Source organism: Narcine bancroftii, chromosome 4 (genome assembly GCF_036971445.1).
Source record: "Narcine bancroftii isolate sNarBan1 chromosome 4, sNarBan1.hap1, whole genome shotgun sequence".
Classification (NCBI taxonomy): domain Eukaryota; kingdom Metazoa; phylum Chordata; class Chondrichthyes; order Torpediniformes; family Narcinidae; genus Narcine; species Narcine bancroftii.
Genome location: NC_091472.1, coordinates 257,786,057 through 257,811,159, shown reverse-complemented (window position 1 = coordinate 257,811,159; position 25,103 = coordinate 257,786,057). Strand labels below are relative to the sequence as shown.

The following is a 25,103-nucleotide window of genomic DNA, read 5'->3' as shown; positions in this document are numbered from 1 at the left end:
GTGATGATGGATAAGGGTTGACCTGACTGAGGTGTGCAAGATGATGAGAGTTCTTGATTATGTGGATGGCCAGAGGCTTTTTCAAAAGGATGAAATGGCTAACCTGATGGGTATAGTTTCATCATTTTCAGGTGTTTGAAACGTATGGGGCGGGGGGGATGTAAATTTTTGACATGGATGGTGGTGGGTGCATTGCCAGCAACAGCGGTGGAAGTAGATACAATAGGATTTTTTAAGAAACTATTAGAGAAGTTACACGTTACATGAAATTAAGAAAAAGGGAGGGTTACGCAGTATGGAAATTTTAGGCTGTTGTTAGAGTAGATTATAAGGTCGCCACAACTCTGGCGGCTGAAGGGTCTATAAGATGTTGTAGATTTATATGTTCCATGTTCTACCTGAGCCTCATATTGAATTCTGAGGAAGAGCTGGATAGGCTTAGACTTTCCTCATTGAAAAGTCCCAGTCTGAATGCTGAGGGGACACTTGTCAGATAATATGATAATGTGGCGACCCACGACTTTGCTGTGATGAACCGGCCCCACTTGTTATGCGCGGTCAGCAGGACAGTCGCAGCGAAGATGGTGGAACGCACCCTTCTTTTCCATCCCAAAGCAGAAGATGGCGTGCATGCTTGCGTTGGTAGCCGGTAGCCTTTCCCGTTTCAGTCTTCTCAGATTGTACAGTCTCTGCATGTATTTATCAAATAATTAATAGATATTAGCTGTTATTTATTTATCTTCATGATGGTGTAACTTTAACCTTTGTCCCATGACTCTAATGTTGATTTAAATGGCTGGTGTAGCAGCAATCAGTTTCAGGATGGACAGGCTTAATTAGACTTAGTTATTGAACCATTTGAAAACATGCCAGGAACTGTTGGCTCCATGAGTATACATCAAGCATCTTAAGAAACAGATTGGTACAGGCTGGATCTGAAGGAAAAGCACTTTAAATTTTTCTCTTGTTAAAATATAAACCACTTGAGACAAAAATGAAATAATTGAAATGATAAAATGAAAGGGTGTTGCATCTTTTTACAATGTGGAGAATGGTAAGTATAGAAAGCTATTGATAACATTGGCTTTCAAAGAGTTTTATTTTTACTTTGGTACAAGTATGCAATTCGGAATTATGTGAAATCTCTTGTAAAGAGAGAGTATGAAATGTGCAAAGGAACTGTCAGATCATAGATCAGTTGCAGTCACAAAGGCAGTAGATACTCTAACACCTCTGAATCCCCAGGAATGTTGTCTCCTTAGTGTGGGTTTAATTGCTATCATGAATGAAACATGAAAGTCTGCAGACGCTATGATTTTAGTTAAAATACAAAGAAATACTGGAGGAACTCAGCCAGTCTCACAGCATTCACAGAAGGTAAAGATATATTACTGATGTTTCAGGCCTACGCCCTTCTTCAAGGAATAAGCAAAGAACAGGAAGGCATCAGAAGACTGAAGACTGGCTGGGAGAAGAGCCCAAAATAACAAATGGTGTTAAGTGGATATGATAAAAAGGGAGGTGAAAATTGACATTGGCTCTGGGAAAGGAGTCGAGGAGGAAGGGGTTTAATGGAAACCAGAGAAGTCAACGTTAATGCCATTGGTTGGAGGGTGCTCAGATGGAAGATGAGGCATTGTCCTCCAATTTGTGGGTAGTCTCAGTCAGGCAGGGCATTACACCATGGACAGACATGTCTGCAAGGGAATGGGATGGGGAATTGAAATGAGATCCATATCATTGCGGCGGACAGCGACAAGATGCTCAACAAAGCAATATCCCAGTCTGCGCCCAGTCTCTCCGATGTAGAGGGGACTGCACTGGATGCAGGTGACCCCTACAGATTCTCAAGTGAAATGTTGCTTCACTTGGAAGGACTGTTTCAGGCCCCAAATGGTGGTGAGGGAGGACAAATGGGCAGGTGCAGCATCTCCTGTGGTTCACGGGGGAGGTACCAAGGGAGCAATTACTGAGAAGAGAGGACAAGAGGGTCGCAGAGATAATGCTCCCTGCAGAAGGCAGAGAGAAGAGGGGAATAGGTGTCTAGTTGTGAGATCGTGTAATAAATTTGTAATCATGCCTCTCCACAAATAATTTTCAGTGCTCATAAACCCAAACTCAACAGGATGTAGAGCAGTGAAATCAGTGCAAATGAAATTTATGAGACTGATACCAAAACTGGGGGGTTAGAATTTGGCATGAAACTCCAAAGAGATCAAGGTTCTGTTGTTGTGTAGGTGACTTGATAGAAGTCTTTAAGATTAAATGCAGAAAAAGATGTTTCTAGTGAGACCAACGCTGATTGGCTCAAATATAAGGAGGATATTGGTAAATTGACTCATGAAATACGTGGTGAAAATGCTAAACAAATATACATAATGGCCTGATGTCTTTGATATTCTTTCTTACTTCATTTCTAATAATTTCATTTTTATGAATTCAGAAATATTTAAAATATTCAAAAGTGAATTAAATTAATTCATACAAGTGTCTCTCCATTCATCATGATCTCTGCCCCTCCAAATTGTAGTTGCTACCTCTCCTGTTCTTCTTCAGTGAAGGCTCCATCTTTGAGCTGAGACCGTAGTCAATGTCAAGTTCATGATTATACAAAGGAAAAAATACTGAATTGGTTTCCTGTTGCCTTCTTCAGTTGCAGTGTCTGCACTGGACATGCAACCCTGGCCATTGATCAGCAGATTCATCCTCCTAGCATTTTTAGTTTTACAACCATAAATTCCAATTTGTCGCTTTTGCTTGAAACAAAACATCCACCATCTGCAATCCATGGCTACACGTGACCCTGATTGGTAGGTTAATCAAATTCTACACCTTACCAAGGGTGACCTGTAAGCTAAAGGGCAGAAGAAGCACCTGATATCTCTTTTGCTGAGCAATTGCCCAGCACCAACACTTCATCAAATAAAAATAACAATAAAATGCAACATTTTCAAATGATGCAGGTAAAATTTATCCATAAGAAATTAACAATAATACAATTCAATAAAGGAATCAAAGAATATCTTATCAGGATACCAACTTCACCACAGGAGTGAAAAAATAACATGCAGTCTCTGTGCTGAAGGAACTTAGCAGGTCATGCAGCGTTCACAGGAGGCAAAGATATACATCCAACATTTTGGGTCTGAGCACTTTGTCAAGGTATGAGCAAAAAGCAGGCAGACACCTGAATACAGTACAACTCCAGTTATCCGAAATTAGATTCTCCGAAACCCTCCTTTATCTGAAAAAAAATTTAAATTTCAGGTAAATGAGGATTCCTGAAACAAATCAGAAATCCTCATTTATTCCAATTTTTTCGGAACCAAACTGACCTCACAGGTTGAAAAAAAATTCACTCACCATGAAATTGGAATGACGATTGTCCTCATTTCAGATAACTCCCTCCCCTCTCTCTTTTTATTCCTTTATTACCTTTCCCCATTGATTTTTCTCTCCAACTGTCCCTCTCAAACTGGGTGCCACTGTCTCCCAGCCGCAAGTGGTTGGAAGAGTCCCTTGTCTCAGCGTCATCAAGGAGAGCGGCTTCCTGGGCAGGAGCAGGACCTTGGGCTCAGTGACGTTCATGTCCCTCCTATCTATCCCCTTCCCTCCCTCCCTCCTTGGCACACCAGACGCCAACTCAGGATCCTCCCTCGGCCTACTTCCCTGGTGTGTGTGTGTGTGTGTGTGTGTGTGTGTGTGTGTGTGTGTGTGTGTGTGTGTGTGTGTGTGTGTGTGTGTGTGTGTGTGTGTGTGTGTGTGGTAGGCCTAAGGGAGGATTCTGAGTCACTAGCCATGGCAGCCTCCCTGGGGATTAGCAGCAGCGGTAGGTTCAGGGATTAGCAGAGGCAGTTTCAGTGATCGATGATGATGGTTGGTTTCATCTCCGTGATTGGTGGCAGCATCAGCTAGTATTTTTTGGTGAGGATTAAATATTATTTTATGTTTAAAAAGCCTTCCCTTGTTGTTTGTTGTTGTTTAAACATTGATACGTGATTAAAAAAAAAAGAGCAGTTATCCAAAAATATTGTTTATCCATTATAGGCTTGGTCCCGACCATTTTGGATAATCATAAATGTATGTAAAAGGCAAGGGGAGGAGGGAAGAAGGGGCAGGGAGCCAAGAGGCCATATGGAGAGGGAGGTGGGGGGGCAGATAAGAAAAGCTTAGAGGTGATTGGAGGAGGGGAGGGGAGCTCTGTGAGTGCAGAATTGGAGGGAAAGAAATGGATGGATAGGGAAGGAGAGAGAGGGGGGGTAGGAGACATAGGGATAAGGAAAGGGAGAGTCAGGGGTGGGATAGGCCTAATGGAAACTGGAGAAATTGACATTAATACCATCTGGTTAGAGGGTGCACAGACAGAATATGAGGTGGTGTTCCAACAATCTGCAGGTGGCTTCAGCTTGGTAGTGCAGGAGAACATGGACAAAGACATCAGCATGGGACTGGGCAGGGAATTGAAATGGATAACCGCTGGGAGATCCTCGCTGTTGCAGCAGACAGATGAAAGGTGCTTCAGTCTGCGTGCAGTCTCTCTGATGTTCAGGATGCCACAGCGGGACCGCTGGATGCAGTAGATGGGCCCTGAAGATTCATGAGTGAAGTGAAGTTTCAATTGGAGGGACTGATTGGGGCCCTGAATGGTGGGGTGCAAGGAGGTGTGGGCTGGTGACTCTCAGTTCATTCCTGCCTCCCAAAGCTCACTGGACTCAATAGAGAATCATACAGCTCTGGGAAGGTCACAATTCACCATTGGAACCTGGCTGGTAAGGAGGCATCTTCATTGTATCCACTTTGATTGACAAATGTCTTCAGTTCCATGGAGAAGAGGAGACAGAACACCACAAATCCTTTGCTACAACATTTGATCATCACACAACCAACCTCCTTCCATCCACCAACTCCATCTACCCCTGCCACTGCCTTGGAAAAGCAGCTGATGTATTAATAGACTCATCCTATTCTGGCCACACATTTTTCCACCCTCCTCACATAAGAAAGATTCATGATTGTGAGATCACACACCACCTTGATCGAGGCCGAAACGTTGGTCGTGCATTTTTATGTTAGTTTGACCTGCTGAGTTTCTCCAGCCTTGTGTTTTTACAAGTACTTCAATCATGGCGTCTGCAAACTTTTATATTTTACTGCTGTAGCATAAATGGTGGTTTCAGAGAGGACATCAATTTTAAGCAGTAATGCTGTTTCTCCCTCCACTTACATCACCTGGACATGCTGAATAGTCCCTGCATTCTAGTTCAGAGTTTCAGTCATTTCCTTTCTGAAAGACCTGAGACCATAAATTTTATAATTTTTAAACATTTAGATATACAGTACAGAAACAGGCCATTTCAGCTCATAAGCCCTTGCTGCCCAATTGCACCCAATTGATCTATAACCTCTGGTATGTTTTGAACAGTGGGAGGAAACCGGTGCCCCTGGGAAAAACCCATGCAGACACAGGGAGAATGCACAACCTCTTTCCAGACAGTGTACTATTCAAACCTTGGTCCCGATTGCAGGCTAGCGTTGCACTAACCGCTACACTAAACATGCCACCCCTAATGATCCTTCTGCAGATAAAGATGATCATCTTTACCAAAAGTAGGTGTCCATTCTCTCCACTTGCAGGCTTTAATTTTTAGATTGGAACCATCCATTCTGGCTCCCACAATACATTTTTTTCTATTTCTCTTGAACACTGAACAGGCAAACATTATATTTTTTCATTTTTAAAAAATTTAGACATACAGCATGGTAACAGCCCCTTACGGTTCATGAGCTTGTGCCACCCAAATACCCCAATTAGCCTACAACCCTCACACATTTTGAAGGGTGGGAGGAAAATGGAGCACCTGGAGGAAGCCCACACAGACTTGGGGAGAACAAAAAAACGTCGGATTCGAACCTGTACTGCTGGCGCTGTTATTTCATTGCACTCACCATGGCACAAACCATGCTGTTGTTGTTTTGAGAAGATGTTGAGAAGGTAATCAAAAGGAATTATCAGCGATCTCTGTCACCGAATATTCCAAATATTAGGTTCTATCCTACATGCAATGCAGCTCTCAACAAACACATCTGTGGTACACTGAACGTAACAGCTAATTGTAAGTCAGTACAGTACATAGTAAAAGATTGACCAACACAATCTGTAAAAAAGGAAAAATCAGCATTGTTTTGAATCGGGCTGTACCAGTAAGTAACTTTGTCTGCATATGGACTGTGAAAACTTACTTCCTTCACCTCTGCCAATCTAAGTTTGACATACCTGCCAAAACATGCAGTACCAGTCAGCCCCCAGTGGACTTCCAGTAGAGGACAAACTCCTGTTTGCCATCTGCGCTCCCAAGGCAAAACAACAATAAGAGTTCTTAAGAGCTGCTAACATGTTTTCATACATTAATGAAGGGCTCAAGCCTGAAACATCGGTTATCTATCTTTATCTTTGCTATATAAAGTGCACTGTTTGAATTGCTGAGTTTCTCCAGCATTGTGTCTTTACTTCAATCAGAAAGTCTGCACACTTTTGAGTTTTATTTATTTACTGGTTTTTTAAGAGTTCCCTTGTTCCTCACTTTTCTCACCAGCCAGCCTATGGATTCATTGCATCATGTTCTGCCTCTGGTGCCAGCGCCAACACTATCCCACCATCAGTAATATCCTCCCCTTACACTTCATTTTCCATAGGGACCACTCTCATCAGGACCCCCTGCTCCATCTCATCCCTCCTGTCCTACGCCTCCCTATCCCCTGGAATTTCTCCCACAGTGCTTGTCCAAAACCACCTCCTTCACACATCTAAGGATCTAAAAAGCCTCCACTGGTTTCCATCTGTCCATTGCTCCCCTCCCTCATTGTTCTCCATTCAGCAACATACAATCTACCAGGGGAAATCAGTGGGTTGATCAGCATCAGTGGGAGAAAAGAAGAGAATGCAACATTTACAAGTTCAGTGCACAAAAATATTGGAGTTACTCAGCATATTATGTAGCATCCACGGAAAGCAAAAGACAAGCAGCTGATGTTTCTGGCCTGAGCCTTTCTTCAGGTGTGTTCCTCTCCACTGATGCTGCTGGACCTCCAATAGATTACATGTGTGTAATTACATCGTGATTACATCGTGTGTCTCCACCTATCAGCAACTCTCCCATCCCTAACTGCTCATCATTCCCTCAACACCTGTCACCTACCAGCGCCTATCCATCCCCCCTCCCCCCCTACCCACAAGCACTGCTACATATTAGAAATTTTGTTGGTTCCCTCCCAGACATGACAATGCAAAACTTTGAAACCTTTTGCCTCCACAGATGCTGCTTGACTATTATACATGAATGATTCCATTGTGGAGAGAGTTCAGGGCACAAGGTTTCTTGGTGTGTATGTAAAGGACAACATATCCTGGACCCTCAACACCTCCTCATTAGTCAAGAAGGTGTAGCACTGCCTATATTTTCTCAGGAGGTTCAGGAGAGCAAGGCTACTGGTCCCATCTTGACAACATTTTACACGAGCACAATTGAGAGTGTCTCGTCTGGCTGCATCTTTGTGTGGTATGGTAGCTGCAAAGCATTGGACCTGAAGACAATAGAGAGGATCATCAAAATGGTCGAGAAGATCACTGGGGTCTCCCTTACATCTATTAAAATTTGGCAGGAGCGTTGCTTAAATAAGGAGGAAAGAATTATAGAAGATCCTTTCCATGTGGCACACGGTATCATTGACCTACTACCGTCAAGGAGGTGCAGCAGCCTCAAAATTGGGACAGTCAGCTGGGAACCTGCCTGCGGGAAGAAGCAATTGCTTCTTCCTGCAGGATGTGAGACTGATGACCAGTATACTGTAACTGAGTAAATCATCCTAAAATATTTACATCTATGTTTATTTTAAATGATAGATATCTTTATACATATATGTGATTTGTGTGGGTGTGTGCACGCACCTTGGTTTGGAGAAAGGCTGCTGCATCAGGTTGAATATGTACAGTCCAGTCAGATGATAATAAACTTGAACTTGACCTTGACTTCATCATCTGTACACTCATTTGTCTTCAGTCTATTTCACTTTGGTCCTGTTTATTTTCCATTCCCAGCTCTGTGACAGATCATCAGGCTGAAGTTCTTCAGTCTCGTACGCAGCCGTCTGCTCTTGATTGTCACTCTGGAGTTAAAGACCCAAAGCACGCGAATTGTTCCACAAGGGTGGATACGCCACCTTTCATACTGGCTCATAATGGCATCAGGTTAACCCAAACAGAGCTCTGATTGAAATCAATGATTGCAAAATGGTACAGGAAACGATATGTGCAGTTACCGTAACCGTGCAGATATAGGACTGAAGAAGAGGTCAGTGGGTTAAAATCCCAACAGAGCAAGCTGTGAAATTGATACAAAAATGGCCTTGGAAAGCTCGTGCAATGTAAAAAGTTATCTCCAGGTGGAGGGAGCTTCTCAGTTGACTTTTGGATGTGGAGTTAAATCTAGGTAATTGGTAGAGGTTAAAAAAAAAAGTAGCCCCACAGAATTATTTTGAAATGGGGTTCACAATTCACTGCTGTTCACCTGATCAATCATTATGCTGAAATGTTGACGATGCTCTCTCTCTCTCTCTCTCTCTCTCTCTCTCTCTCCCCTCCACTCTGCAGATCCTGCCTTGCCGAGTGATTTTGGCATTTACACTTATTATTTCATATATACTGCTGTCTTAGTATCATAAACATTTAGATTCATGCTGTTGTACTGCAAAGAAATTGACCTTTTGGCCCTTCATGTCCATGCAAACCCTTTTGCCCATCACTAATTCCACTGTGTTGCTCCATGCCTTGCCTATTTATTGTCTGTATGAAGGCCTCTCAATTGTATCTGATTCAACAGTCTCTGACAGCACATTCCCAATATCAACCAATTATCTGCATTAAATATTTAACCCAAATATTCTACTTTAAATCTCCTTCCACTTACTTTAAACATGCCCTTTTTCTTTTGATACCTACCATCAAAACTGCCTCTCCATCTCTGACTTCCACCTAGAAATTTGTTGGACCCATTCATGCCAGGATAAAGAAGTCCAACCGATCCAATTGCTCACTGTAGCTGCCCCCATTGAGACCCCTTCCCTGTCCCATTGTCTTCTTTCCCCCAGCTCTCCACCCTCTTTCCTCTCCATTCATAGAGCCACCCCTCCTCCCCCTGTATGCTGGTGTGCTCACCCTCCCTTATCCACCTAATATCTCTTGCTCCTCCCCCTGCCCCCTGCCCCCACCCCACCATTTTATTCAGGCACCTGCCTACATGTTGCTCATAACTTGACAAAGGGTTCAGGGCCAAAATGTTGGTTATGTATCTTTATCTTTTATAGTACACTGTTGGACCAGCTGAATTTCTCCAGGATTCTGTTTTACTTCAATTACATCGTCGGCAGACTTCTGTGCTTTATTCCTATTTAGGTTATTCTCACACTCTGGCAGCCTCTGCTTTCATAAGTATTCTTCAATTGTTCATCCATGTACTTCAAATGCGATGGTGATGAGAGTTTATTATCGTACACATGTACAAAGTGCAGATGGTAACACTGCCAAAGCTGCTGCTACTGGTGTGGACTTGGGGAGAATGGGGAGCAGAGACACAGCACTGCCCTGCAGGGTTCTACTGCTTAGTCGTGAGGTTGATGGCTCTGTACGGCCTTTAAATGGTCTGTTCAAGGGGCTGACTGTATATAATTTTCAAATCCTGCAGCCACAGAGATCTGAGCCCAAGATGGTGGTGTCTGTGCTACCAGGAGGGTTTGCAGACTTCAGGGGAACAGCAAACCAATGCAGGGCACCTGAAATGGTGAGAACACCCTCCCCCCATTGAGGAGGAAAAGCCTAGGAGATGGCCCTAGAAGGAAAGTGATCACGGCAGCACACCAGTGAGGGGCTCAATAGCTGAATGACCTGCACAGGCTGCGGGTGCTTGGAGAATTGTGGTCGAAGAACCTACATAAGCTGCAGGCAGTTGGAGAGTTATGGTTGAAGGAGTCACACAAGCTGGGAGCTGCTGGAGACTGGCTCATGGGAACCAGGTATTGGACCTGGGATTTGAAAGGGTGCTGATGGCAAGAAGGGCTTCCGATGGGCCTTGGGTGCTGAAAGCTTCTTGATTGTATCAGAGGCTAGGATCTGGATCTTAGCTTACCAATGGGTGAAACTGGAATCTCCGCAGCTGCAGAGGCTGTGGGAGCACTGGAGGTAACTCCACAGTCACTCGATGCCTCTGACGGGACTGTCTTTTGCTTCTCTTTGTCCTATTGTTAGGGGCACCGGGCCATGCTCAAGGTGACTCTCTGTTGGTCTTGCCGTTGATTTATAGCATGTTTATTACATTTTTAATGTATTCGTATTAGACAATAGAGCACAAGTAATATTTGAACCTTTAACCTGAGAAGTACAATGTACAGAAGTAATGAAATTTTTGCTTGCTCAAGCCACACAGGTACGTAACACACCATGATGATAATAAGCATAAATCAAATGAACGCAATGTGCTATGAGAGAACAAGTAAGATTAGAACTATAAAAATATAGAATTACTGTATATTCACTGTTGTATTTGCAATAAAAATGTACTGTTTCATTAGTGCAGACAGATCTTTTGTTGTCCTATAGTGGTGTTGTACTTAATATTGAATGAGGCGATTCAGGAGTCTGATAACATTTGGATAAAAACTGTTATTGAACCATGGATTTTGGGCTTTTATACTTGCAGCAGCAATTGAAGAGCACAGCCAAGGTTAGGGAGATCTTTTATGATGTTCTTTGCACAAATGTGACAATGTTTCTGCCTTCACTACCTTCCAGTTGATTTTATTTTCTTTGACTCATTTTCAACTCTTACAATGAACTCAGAACTGTATCCCTTTGCTACTCTGCACTCTGCTAAGGGATAAAAATGCAAACATCTCTCCCCTCCATGGACTCCACCTACATCTCCCACTGTCCAGGAAACGCAGCTAGCACAGTGAGCGACACATCACGCCCCATTCATATCCACTTCCCACTCCACCCATCGGGGGGAAGTCTCAAGAGTGTGAAATCACGTGCAAAAGGGCATAAAGATTTCCTTCCCCGCAGCCATCTAGCTTTTGAATGAACCCACGACAGTGCCACCATACTGCCCTTGTTTCGGTCTAACTGATTTTTTTTTCATAACAGTGGGTATAGTCTGAAAATTTTGCTTGTTACAGAGTTGTATGAATTTTAGAGATAGCTCATTACACTGCGTGCAGAACTCTCCTCACTGAACAAGGTATCTTGTGACAAATAAACAAACTTAGAAACTTAATCAGTGCTCCTTTTCATTCTGTGTGATCATCTCACAATTTCAAGCACCTCTATTGAATCCCTCTTGGTTTTCTAAAGATACCAACTATCCAACATATCAGAACAAGTGACCTTATTATCTTCAATCTGTGGACAAATTTCTGTTTTTTGCACTCAGACTGATTGTTTCTTAAATTATAACCATAAGTACATTTCAAGAAGTGTAATTATGATTATAATTTATCATTGTTTGTGACACGTCTCTCATTGTTAGCAGGTATTCCATTATTGAATCTTATCAACAACAAAAGGTTTTATTTAATATAATGTTGAACCAACTTTTGATAATTTATTGTTTAATTAAAATTAAACAATAAATTTATTGTTTAACTAAGGATATGGAACACATTTCAAGACTGTTAATGAAATATTAATGAAAATTAGTAATAATTAGCAATATTTCTGATGGGTTAATGGGAAGGAGAGAAATAAACAAGCTATATAAATTGGGGGAAATCTCTTTTGTACCTACCAACTCTGATTCAGTGAATAAAACTGAATGACAATGAATGAGAGACATGGCATTGCTGATCAACAACATCGATGGGATATTGGATTTCATTTATCAGGGCAATAAATTGAGAGCAAGGAGACGATGTTTCAACCTTATAAAACCATGGAGGGACCTCATCGGGGTACTGCATGCAGTTCTCTTCACCAAGGTAAAGGAAGGATGTGATAACGGCAGCAAGAGTTCAGAGGAGATTCACCAGGATTTAGCTTGGGAAAGAATGAAGAGAGACTGGCATGGAAAGCTCTGTTTTCCCTGGAGCAAAGGATATCAGGTGGTCATGACTGAGGAATATAATATTATGACGGGTATAGATAGGGTAGAATGCTGGAAACTTTTCACGTTATTAGAGGTACATAAAAGTGGTGGACATAGGCTGGAGAATAGCTTCTTTCCACAGGGTGTGAGTTTGATAAACAGTATCCTGTAACTGTGTAAATCATGTTAAATATTCATGTGATCATTATATACTGTGCATTGTATGTGCACCGAGGTCTGGAGAGACACTGCTTTGTCGGGTTAAATATATACTATCAGATGATAATAAACTTGCACTTCAGCTTCCAAGGGAGTAAAGATTCACAGGGGACTTGTGGGAAAGGAACAATTTTAAACCAGAGAGTGTAAAGTTATTGACGAATGCATTGTCTGCTGAAGATGTGTTGCTGACAACATTTAATAAGTGTCAGGATGAGCACTTGAATTGCTGAGGCCTGTGGACCAAGTGCTGGGGATTAATACGGAAAAGGGAAGCTTTGACAAGATGGGGCAAAAGGCTGGCTTCCAAGTTGTGCAATTTGATGATTCCATGACTTGTTAGTTTCAGCTTATAAATTTCACCTTGTCAAAATGATTTTCCTTTGATTTATTACATCCTCTCTGGAAAAGATTGATTCATTTCTGATTTCTTTTCACACCATTCACAGTAACTCCCATGAAGGATAAAATGTTTCTGTGCCTTCCGCTCTGCAAATTTTAGCACATCAAACAATTCTTTAAGAACATAACAAACAATGGTGAAATTTAAAAGACATTTGGATTGGTATACAAAATATTTAGTGTGTGAAAAAACTGTGGAATTTGTTGCCAGGTCAATGGATATATTTAAGACAGAGATTGATAGGTGCAGGGCATCAAAAGACTCCTAGCCTGTAATTTCCTGGTTTAATTTTGGAGCCTTTTTTAACCAAAAGAACAACATAAACTACCTTCTGATCCTCTGGTATTTCACCCATGGCTAAAAACATTTGTGGATGATATGAAGGTTGGAGGAGTTGTGGATGGAGTTAAAGGCTGTCAAAGGTTTCGAGAGGATATACACAGGATGCAGAATTGTGCGGAGAAGAGGGCAGGTGGAGTTCAGTCCACATTAGTGTGAGATGATGATGTATTTTGGAATGACAAACCTAAAGGATAAGTAAGCCAGTAGACCATCACTTCTGGGAGTCTTACTTGACCCAAAGAAACAAATGGAGTCTATCAGCTCCCCCAAAGTAATTGGTTGATGCAGACATTCCCTAGTGCAGTTGTCTAAGACCTCCATGATGGAGAACAGAAAAGCTTGCAAGGCCATTCTGTCTTTAGCCTAGTGGTGGTATACCACCGGCCTACTGCATGGGGGAAACCTCAGTACCTGCAGGAGTGTAAGGGGACAGGACACCTGGCTGGCTGTCAATCAGTCAGCCTGAATGGATCAAGCCCCACCCGGTCGGGTGTTAATCACCCTCTGGGATATAAGCATGCGCCGCCCTCCCGAAGTCGCACACAGAGTTACTCCAGCTACAGCCAGCCTAGCTCTGTGGAAGTGTTTCTGGATTAAAGCCTGTTGTACAGTCTTTACCTTGTGTGTGTCTGATTCTGGCTAACAGCATACCACAAGCCTTATTAAAGGTAAAGGGTACATGAAATTCTTTAACTTTGTCTACCATGAAGAAGACAGAGAGTCACCACTTCATCCAACGCATCTCACAGAAATGAGGCCCCATCAAGGAATGAATTTGCAACCCCTGGTTTACAAGACCAGTGCTCTAACCATGGACCTACTGGAATGTCATACAGGCTGGCAATAAAAGGATCGGCTGATCCTTTGAATGCCCATCAGCGAGGATATGACTGAGCCATCCTCTTCCTTAAGGGTGTGTATCACAGAGCTCCCTATTTGAATCTCTTGGAAGAAGATGCATAAGCACAACTCATCCTGCTTCACTGTGCAGACACTGGATCAGAAAATTATCTTGGAGGACTCTGAGGTGAACAGCAAGCTCTTCACCTGTTGGAGTTCCTCCCTCATATATCCACCCCCCTCGACTGCAAATGGAGGAATTGTTGCAGGTCATTCTGGAGTTTGTTCAGTTCTCTCTGTCTCTGCATTGCCCTCTGAACACCTTTGAGGATAAAGAACCTCTTGATGTTTTCCTGGTCGCTTCCCACCAGGTCACTGAGGAGTCAAAGAAGGGTTTCACAATTCTCCCATTGGCATGCTCCTTTAGAACTTCTTTAGTTCCTCTGCGTTCTCTGGGGTCAGAAACTTCATGTTCAGCTTCCACGTCCCCCTGCCTGTCTTCTAGTTCTCCTATATGTGACAGGAGGAGTGAAGGAGACAGTGGTCTGAGAAAATCACTGGTGTAACATCAGTGGTTCTGACAGTGATGGCCTTCGACACAAAGACAAAGTCTCAACCAGGTGGGTCTGACAGTGCTCTACCTGCAGGTTTGCTGAAGACATCACACAGCTGTGTGTCCTTTCCGTCTCCCTCGGGAGTATGTACGCACTGTCTAGTATGCTGTTGGTACTGCTGGATTGTCCAGCTGCGTTTATGATGCAGTTGAAATCACTGCCCAGAACAACTGGCCTGGACATTGCCAGCAATAGTGGCAGCTGCAGAAAACAGCCAGCTTTTTGCTCCCCATGGGAGAGGCATACATGCTGATCAGCCAGAGATGGATGTTGTGGTACCTCAGATTCACCATGAAGAGACACCACACCACCAACCACCTCCTTGACCCTAGAGATTGTAAAGTTGTCCCCCGACAGTAAGAGGCCCAGATCAGAAGCACAACAATTGTTCCCCCCCAACCACACAGACAGCCATTTTGATCCTCCATTCAAAATGGGTTGAGATGGTCAATCGTGAGTTAGTTGGGTGGCATGGATTCGTGGGCCAAAAGGGCCTGTTGCCATGCTCTGTCTACATTCTAAATTAAATTCAGTACTGAGTGTAATCTAGAGGAACAGCAACCCATTTTCAGGTGTGTGGCTTACACTGAGAATCAATGGAAATGTCTCCAATTGACCCAGATCCTGTTGTAACCTGAGACTACATTGTTTGCAATCTACAACACTTCTATCTGCAAACCTACACTATGCATATCTGATTGGTCTCTAATGTCCTGATGCCCCAAGTTTACAATTGTGCACTCCCTTATTTACCAAGTTATATGGGTTTATGCCTAAGTACTTGTTAGATTCATTGATGACTATTTTATATCAATAATTCAACCTACACTGATTTACATGTTCATTCACTGGATGAAGACATCAATGTCAACAAAACTGTCTCTGGTCTGAAATGTCTTTGAACCAAGTTAGTGAAACACTTCTGTCAGACTAAAAATGGATACCCACTTTTCTGTCTTGGAGGTCATTATTAATATTTGAACTGTCCATTATTTTCATGGGCAACATTATTATAGGTTTTTTTTTTAAACACTACTGAATGATTTAATGACTTCCACAGTGGCCATGATGAAATGTGAACCTATTGCATCAGTGATCCAATAATAAAGCTGCCCGTTCAGTAATGTAATCCAACATTACAATTCCCACACTATCATGTATATTGGGAAACAAAAAAAAAACAGCTGATTGAGATTTGCATGGCCTGCCTCATTTTCTCTAATGGCCGCAAACTCAGTCCCATTTTCTGCTGCATATCGCTGAACAGCATTTCAAGATTCTTTCAAATTTCTACAGGAGTTCCACGGAGACTATTCTGACTGGTTGCATCACTGACTGGTATTGAGGTGCCAATTCACAGGACAGGAAAAGGCTACAGAGAGTGGTGAACTTGGCCAACACCATCACAGTCATCAGTCTTCACTCCATCCATGGCATCTACAAGAGGCAGCATCTTAGGAAAGCAGCCTTTATCTTCAAGACCCTCACCACCCAGGCCATGCCCTCTTCACACTGCTGCCATTAGGAAGGAGGTACAGGACCCTGAAGATGAAAACTCAATGGTAAACAAAAAGCATCTTCCCCTCTGCCATCAGATTTCAGAATGAACAATGAGCCACAGACACTACCTCACTTTTTCACTATTTTTTTTAGATGTAAATTGAAAGCAATTTTGCACTATAATACTGCTGCCAAACATTGAATTTCATGACATATTCATGACAATAAATTCTGATTCTGATTCAGAAGTTTTATTCATTCTGTCACTTTGGCTTGGCTTCGCGGACGAAGATTTATGGAGGGGTATGTCCACGTCTGCTGCAGGCTCATTGGTGACTGACAAGTCCGATGCAGGACAGGCAGGCACAGTTGCAGCGGTTGCAAGGGAAAATTGGTTGGTTGGGGTTGGGTTTTTCCTCCTTTGTCTTTTGTCAGTGAGGTGGGCTCTGCGGTCTTCTTCAAAGGAGGTTGCTGCCCGCCGAACTGTGAGGCACCAAGATACACGGTTGGAGGCGATATCAGCCCACTGGTGGTGGTCAATTCTGTCATGTCTTTGATAAAGGTTCTCAAACCCACAAGCTTCAGCCCTTGGAAGAACATGTGCAGCAGGCCACTACCTTCACATTGTCTTCTAATTCTCACAGCATGATGTCTTGGGAATGTAGTTCCATTTCTTTCCATTACTACTGAGTAATAATTTTATTGTCATATACATTGTGCAATGTACATAGACACCAAAATTCTTACTTGCTCCAGCTGAGTGGGTCGTTCATAAAAAATCTACAATTCTATTCATGAAATGAAATTAAAGAGATAATAAATACAACAGATAGATAACAAATATTCACAGTTAAAATAGTGAAAGGGAAAACTATGGTTTTGCAATGGTGCAGGCAGTCCTTTTTGTGGGAGGGTGTATTTCAGATTTATTGCCAGTAAAAACGCAAAATGCTGGAGAAACTCAGCAGGTCAAACAGTGTCCTTTATGTAACAAAGGCAAAGATACATAACTGATGTTTCACGCTTGAGCCCTTCATCAAAGTGTGAGAAAATGCCAACTTATTGTCAGAGTATCACATACAACTTTGAGATTCCTTTTTCCTGTGGGCACAGCAGAATTACCAATCTCTTTTTGGTATTACCAAGGGCTCAGTGGTGAAGAAGTCAAGAACTTCAAATTCATGGGTTTCAACATTCCAGAGGGTCTGTCCTTGAGCCTCCATGTCAAAGCAATCATGAAGAAGGCTCTCCAATGGCTATACTTTGTAAGGTGTTTGAGGAGATTTGGTACATCACCAAAGACTCGTAAACTTCTACAGGTGAGCATTCTGGCTGGTATGGAGGTGCAACACTCAGGAAAAGAAAAACCTCCAGAGGCTTGTTAACTCAGCATGCAACATCACGGGCATCAGTCTTCATTCCATCAAGGACCTACAAGAGGTGTTGCCTCAAGGACCCCTCCCCCCGCTCCACCCCACCACACAGGCCGTGCCCTCTTCACTCTACTACCATCAGGAAAAAGGTACAGGAGCCTAAAAATGAGCACTTAGCAGCACAAGGTCAGCTTCTTCCCTGTTGCATCAGATTTCTGAACGATCAATGAACCAAAGACACTGCCTTACTTTCACTTTTCATGCACTATGTTTATTTATTATTGTAAGGTGGTTTATACAAATGTTTGCTCTATGATAAAACTGCTGAAAAACAATGAAATTTGTGACTTGTTCATGACAATAAATTCTGATTGTGAAAATAACAAGGTAATTGTCCTTTGGTATTTTACCCCAATAGGTAAGGTTTCAGCACAAGAGAACAGCAAAATTTATTGTGTAAATTCAAAAGGGAAACTAATCTGATAATTGGACTCTTCTTATGTTTCTGTGGCAACTAATGTCACGTTATCAGATGACTGGGGGAAAAAAAATCAGGCTTCTACTGCAACAAAATAAAATAATTCTATTTCATTGACTGACATTTACTGATCACCAAAGGGAGAGACCACCTGGCGATAGGCTATGATTGATGGGGATAAGCTGCTTAGATTCGGTAGATGTTGTTAGATAATTAGCCTTTGGGCTGGTGGCATTTCATTTCAGGCCCATGAGATTCTGTTCCATGTCTTTAGATAAAACGTTGGCTTGGGTTTGAAAAGCAAGATGCTCATTCTGTAAATCTGCTGAAATTAGACCTTTATCAGAATGAGAAATTCTGTGTTTTAAAACTTCCTCGAAGTCCAGGAGAAATAATGCTTGATATTTCAAACTTACATCAAATCTAAAACTCCCCAGGTTGATGGATGAGAAGGAAACAACCGAGTCCTAACACTTTTCTTCTTAGCCATTTAAAAAAAAATCAAATATAATTTCTCAATGTATGCTCTGTTTTATTTTGGTTCTTCCATACTCACCCTTCTGGTACTTTCATAGTCCAAAGGATACTAGGTGTGTGTTGTTGGAATCAGAAGTCCTGCAACTTACTCCTCTAGAGCAGCCATTCTTAACCTTTTGTTGGCTATGGCCCCCATAGAACACTGCTCAAAGTCCCTGCCAAGCAGTCAAGTTTATTTGGTTTGTTCCAGACTTCTCTCCTACTAACTATATAAAAAAACATTAAAAATATTTTATGATTTCAGCCATGGTTCCCTTAAGTGTGCTGTGGCCCACAGGGTGCCCATATGACCCTGTTTTGGAATGGCTACTCTAATTGAATTTTAATTTAATTTAGACATACAGCATGGTTACAGACCCATTCAGCCCATGTGCCTAGAGCCACCCAATTACACCCAATTCACCAATAACACAGGAACATTTTTCAAATGGTGGGAGGAGGGCAGAGCACACAGAGAAACCCCACAAAGACATGGGGAGAACGTACAAACTTCTTACAGACAGCACCCAATTCAAACCAGTCTCTGGCTCTCAAATAAGTGCTATATTAACCATGCTGTCACTGGAGTGATACGGGGAGAGTGCTGCACTGTCTTTAAGAGTCTGCCTTAGCATGATCCTTAGGTTTCCATCCCTGGTACCCGGTTAATCATCTTCTTCTCAGGTATCCCACAAGGCTGAATTAATTCCATTCCTGCTTTCTGGGTAGTGAGGAGGTCAATGAGGCTTATGTTGGAAACACAGATTTAAATAAGAGTGTCTGCAGATGCTGGGGTTAAATGCAATACACACGTGCTAGAAAAACTCAGCAGGTCACTCAGCAACTGTAGGATGTAAAGGGTAATCAGCATTTTGGGCCTGTCCCTTCATCAGGTGTAAGAAAATGTCTTTATAAAAAGGTGCAGGAAGTGGAGGAGAGCAGAGGAGGAAGGAAGGGGAAGGGGGAAGATAGGTTGTCAGGTTAGGAAATAGAGGGCAACCTTTAATGTTGTTACCCTTTACTTCCAATAGATACATGAATATACCTATCACCTCTTATCTGTTAGGCTGTTCTCCTCCCCCTTCCTCCCTTCCCTCATCCTCCCCCACCCATCTTTTTATTCAGGCCACAACCTGTTTGCTTTTCTTATAGATGACGAAGGGCCCAGGCCCAAAACATTGGTTACCCTTTTATTCCTATGAATGCTATGTGACCTGTTGTGTTTCTCCAGTGCATTTGCATTTCATGGGAACCACAGGTGCTTCCAGAAGTGGTGGTTTTTAAGGTGGGTACAGGAGTGTAGTGCTAATTTTTTAGGTGCCGTTGCTCACCAAAAACTGCGACAAGGGACAAGGAGGTCTCACGAGACCTGGCCTTGGTGGCCACCTTGTCGCATTTGGTATCTATAATTGAGAACAAACAACAAACAGTAGGACAAGGAAGGACGACAACCAATCATGGAAGAAACAGGTTCCTTGTATGTCCACAATAGTGCTTGGGAGGATGTGTGTGGCTAGAGTGGCTCCATGAGGTGTCCTTCAGCAGCACTGCACCCCTGAGTGAGTAGGTAGGTAGTTCATGAGTCAATGCATTCCTTCTGCCTTGAAATTCTCACTGAATACTCCTTCTCTACTTTGGGAGATCATGTTGGAAGGTTCCGAAGAGCCAGTGCGCCTATTTAATGTCCTTAAGGAAGCTTTGAGCACATCCTTGAAGCTTCCCAGATCCACCTAATCATCTTCTCTCTGGATAAAGGGTTTGTTTTTGGAGACTGGAGTCCAATGTGAATGACAGTCAGACCAATATAGCTGACAAGGAGTAACTAGGGGCTCAACACTGGGGAGATTGGCCTGGTAGAGGACACTGTTTGTTTATCCTTCCAAGGAACTTGGAGAATTCGGAAAAATCAGCATTGAATACATTTTAAAAAAATATTTACATTTTATTTACAGCACAGTGGAAACCAATTCTGGCCATTTACACCCATGCCATCCAATTACAGCCAAGTTAACCTACCACCCCACATTTTTTGAAAGGAGGGAGAAAACCAGAGCATCTGGGAAAAACCCCTTGCAGTTACAGGGAGAATGCACAAATTCCTTACAGACAGCACAGGATTTGAACCCAGGTGCCTGGCACTGTAATAGCATTTCCCCTAACTGCCACATTGACCGCATTGTGCAATATTTAACCCCATTCTACACCACAGAGATAAGCTAGTCAATATAAAGTTGTAGCTTGTGGAGAAATTTTGGCTTGAAACAGTGACAGTTTTCTCCTCCCACTGAAGCAACCTAACCTGCTGACTTCCTCCAGAAGAAGATCTTGTTTAGTTTATGGAGTCTTGTGAGTAAATTTCCTGCTTTGATTCAAAATTTTGCATCATGCAGAGATGCTGTAAAGTAGTCCATCAATGCATGTATTTTTCCCAAGGAATGCCTTTCAGGTCACTTTAGCTAACAATGTAAAACAAAATCACAATTTTTTTTCGTACTGTCTGTTTCTCCCATTCATTGATATTTCTGAATGTGGGAACAGCACAGAGGGCACCAGGGTTAGCATAGTAATTAATGCAGCGCTATTTCAGTGCTAGCTACCCGCGTTCAGATCCGGCACTATTTGTAAGGCGTTTGTATGTTCTCCCCGTGTCTGCATGGGTTTCCTCAGGGTGCTCCAGTTTCCTCCCACCCTCCAAAAATATACTGGACTGTAGGTTAATTGGTGCATTTGGGGAGCATGGGCTCATGGGCTGGAAGGGCTTGTTATTGTGTTGTACATTAAATTTAAATATACTGACATTCTTGCTTGCTGCAGCAACACAGTGATATAAAATACATTGATGTGCAAAATGGACAAATTAAATGCAGCAGGTATTTTTTAAATATATTATTAAAGGATAGATCGATATCCATAGTTGTAGTTAGTGCAATGATGTCACAATAGTGCAGAGATATGGGAGAAAACCCATGTGGTCACAGGGAGAATATGCAAACTCCACACAGACAGTACATTTGTGCCAAGTCACTAGTTCTGAGAGGCAGTGTTTCCACAATCTGCACCAATGACCCACTCTTCTCTTTGGTTATTTTCTCAAAACCATTCATGATTTTGAACAACTTCATCACATTCCCTTTTTACTACTCTGAGAAGAACAACTCCAATTTCTGCAATCACCCCTTTTCCTGCTACAATTCTGATGTTTTTTTTTTCTTGAACCTTCTCCCAAATCTTTGCATCCTCTCTCATCTTGCCTTTCGCTCACATTGTGTATCAGAAAAGGTCAAAAGACAAATTAAACTTGGCATGCTATCAGTGGTTGAATTTGATTAATGAATCTGCAGCCACCAAAATAATGGAACACGCATAAAGGTGTCAAACTAACCATAACAGCATTTGTGTCAACACTCCTAACCACTGGAAAATACTGGACCACTAATCAATAGGAAAGAAAATTGGCATTTTTGCTCTGAATAGTTATTACTATAATAAATATCAAAATACACTCAGCTTCAGTATAAAAGATTTTTAAAACACTTAACAGGGAGATTGAGATGAGCATCTCTTTATTAAACTGTTTAAGTTGATCCATTTCCCTCCTGACTGAGATGCTCTGAGAAGTGGGTACGTTCAATATCCTCCCCAAGTTACACTGGACAACAAAGATGTTTCTTCCTGAACACTTTTGGGTGTATTCTATGGATTTTTGGCCACTGATCACAAAAAAAATCACCTTAGGGGCAAAAGGTTTGAGAGAGCCGTGGTTTTCAAGGAATATTGGAAACTTGGTTCGAAGAAAAAGGGAGGCGTACATTAGATATAAGAAGCATGGAGTTAAGGAGATGTTTGAAAGATACATTGAATGTAAGAGGAATCTTAAGAGAGGAATTAGGAAAGCTAAAAGAAGGTACGAGAAAACTATGGCAAGCAGGGTGAAAACTAATCCAAAAGAGTTCTACAAATATGTTAATGGTAAGAGGAAAGCTAGAGACAAAATTGGTCCCTTAGAAAATCAGAGTGGAAAACTGTGTGTGGAACCTAGAGAAATGGGGGAGATATTGAACAGTTTCTTTTCTTCGGTATTCACTAAGGAGAAGGATATTGGGAGATGTGGGATAAAAAAAGCAAATTGGGTAAATATGGGGAATATAGAGATTACAAAAGGTGTAATTTTAAGGCTTTTGAAGAATATAAAGGTGGATAAGTCTCCGGGACCAGACGGGATCTTCCCCAGGACATTGAGAGAAGTGAAGGAGGAAATAGCAGAGGCTCTGGCGGTAATTTTTCAAATGTCATTAGATATGGGGATAGTGCCGGAGGATTGGCGCATTGCGCATGTGGTTCCGTTATTTAAAAAGGGTTCAAGGAGGAAGCCTGGCAACTATCGGCCTGTAAGTTTGACGTCTGTGGTAGGTAAATTAATGGAGAAAATTCTTAGAGATAGTACTTATAAACATCTGGATAGACAGGGTCTGATCAGGAGCACTCAACATGGATTTGTGGGAGGAAGGTCATGTTTGACCAATCTGATTGAATTTTTTGAAGAGGTGACTAGGAATGTGGATGAGGGTAGCGCAGTGGATGTTGTCTATGTGGACTTCAGTAAGGCCTTCGATAAGGTACCACATGGAAGGTTAGTTAGGAAGGTGCAGTCTTTAGGTATAAATTTTGAGATAGTCAAATGGATTGAACATTGGCTGAAAGGGAGAGGCCAGAGAGTGGTAGTGGATAATTGTCTGTCAGGTTGGAGGCCGGTGACCAGTGGTGTGCCTCAAGGATCTGTATTGGGCCCATTGTTGTTCGTTATATACATTAATGATCTAGATGATGGGGTGGTGAATTGGATTAGTAAATATGCCGACGATACTAAGATAGGTGGAATAGTGGATAATGAAGAAGGTTTTCAAGGATTGCAGAGGGATTTGGGCTGCTTAGAAAAGTGGGCTGAAAAATGGCAGATGGAATTTAATGCTGATAAGTGTGAGGTGCTTCATTTTGGTAAGAAGAATCAGAATAGGACATATGTGGTAAATGGGAGAGCATTGAGGAATACAGAAGAGCAGAAAGATTTACGAGTAACGGTACATCGTTCCCTGAAGGTAGAAACTCACGTGAATAGGGTGGTGAAGAAGGCTTTTAGTATGCTGGCCTTTATCAATCATTGCATGGAATATAGGAGTTGGGAGGTGATGTTGAGATTGTATAAGATGTTGGTGCGGCCTAATTTGGAGTTCTGTGTGCAGTTCTGGTCACCTAATTATAGGAAGGATATAAACAGAGTGGAGAGAGTGCAGAGAAGGTTTACCAGAATGTTGCCTGGGTTTAAGCATCTGGAGTATGGGGAGAGATTGGACAGATTGGGTCTTTATTCTTTGGAGCGTAGAAGGTTGAGAGGGGATTTGATAGAAGTATTTAAGATTATGAAAGGGATAGACAGAATGGATGTGGATAGACTATTTCCGTTAAGAGGAGGAAAGTTTAAAACAAGAGGACATGAGTTAAGAATTAAGGGGCAGAGGTTTAGAGGTAACATGAGGGGGAACTTCTTTACTCAGAGAGTGGTAGCTGTGTGGAATCATCTTCCGGGAGAAATAGTGGCGGCGGAGTCAATTGTATTATTTAAGAAAAGGTTGGACAGGTATATGGATGAGAAGAAGATGGAGGGTTATGGGCATTGTGCAGGGAGGTGGGATTAGAAAGGGGTGTTTGGTTCAGTGCGGACTAGAAGGGCCTAATGGCCTGTTTCCGTGCTGTAATTGTTGTTATGTTATGTTAAAAGTTTCCTGTCACATACCGATTTTTAGATATAACCTATTTTTGTGATTTCCTGTCATATTTGTATGCTTCAAACATACAAAACAATGAAAAGTCATTGAAAAGCCACAAGTCATTGAAAATTCATTTTCTGCATTCGCACTTGGACTTCTTCCCTGCTGATCTTGGTGCGGTCAGTGATTAACATGGTGAAAAGTTTCGCCAGGACATTGCGAACATGGAAAGGTGATATCAGGGCAGCTGGATCCATCAATGCTAGTCAACTATTGCTGGACACCGACTCAAGAGGCATCAGATCTTGAGTACAAACTAAAATCAGTGGCAAAATATTTTTATGTCACTTGAGCTATTGCAATGTGTCAGCATCATTATACGATTAAACATGCTCAATTCAATAAAAAAGTTAACATGATTTTCTCCAACTCCTACATGATACAGCAAATCTGAAATGATCTTTGTATTCAGTTTGAAGTTGTTTATCATAATCCCCAATTTTTTTCTGAAAACAAACCTTTTGAAAAAGTTTGTTGTCCAGTGTTATTAGTCATTGAATGTTAGCAAGGATACACTGCCTTGAAGGACAGGGGAAGCAGAACCAAGTTAAACTTTGAAATGGGAATGTTTAAATGGAAAAAGAAATGTACAGGGCAGCAGGACTGTGGAAAAGGAATAGTGTCTGAGGGAATCTTGGGTAACAAGCAGGACAGCACTGTTGGTAGCACAATACTGTTATGGTACCAATAATCCAAGTTAGACCCGTGGGTTTTCATCAGATGTTCCGGTTTCGTCCCACATTCCAAAGACATATGGGATTAGTAGGTTAATTGGTTATAAAAGTGTATGATCTTGGATCACAGGGATGTTACTTTGCAGTATCTCCAAATTAGATAAACATTAAATTTAAATGTTAACATA

At 42.1% G+C, this 25,103-nt stretch overlaps 1 protein-coding gene and 1 long non-coding RNA gene across 12 annotated transcripts in view; one reads left to right on the top strand and one right to left on the bottom strand.

The window, feature by feature from the left end:
- The window catches only part of LOC138761899 (uncharacterized), a 69,050-nt gene extending 61,024 nt beyond the window's left edge, over positions 1-8,026 (top strand). Inside the window, exon 3 of the long non-coding RNA XR_011356577.1 lies at positions 7,314-8,026. This is a non-coding gene — a long non-coding RNA (uncharacterized lncRNA). The remainder of the gene's footprint in view (positions 1-7,313) is intronic.
- Positions 1-25,103, bottom strand: part of LOC138761898 (contactin-associated protein-like 5) — a 1,131,905-nt gene that overhangs the window by 667,276 nt on the left and 439,526 nt on the right. The gene's annotated exons all lie outside the window — the stretch shown is intronic.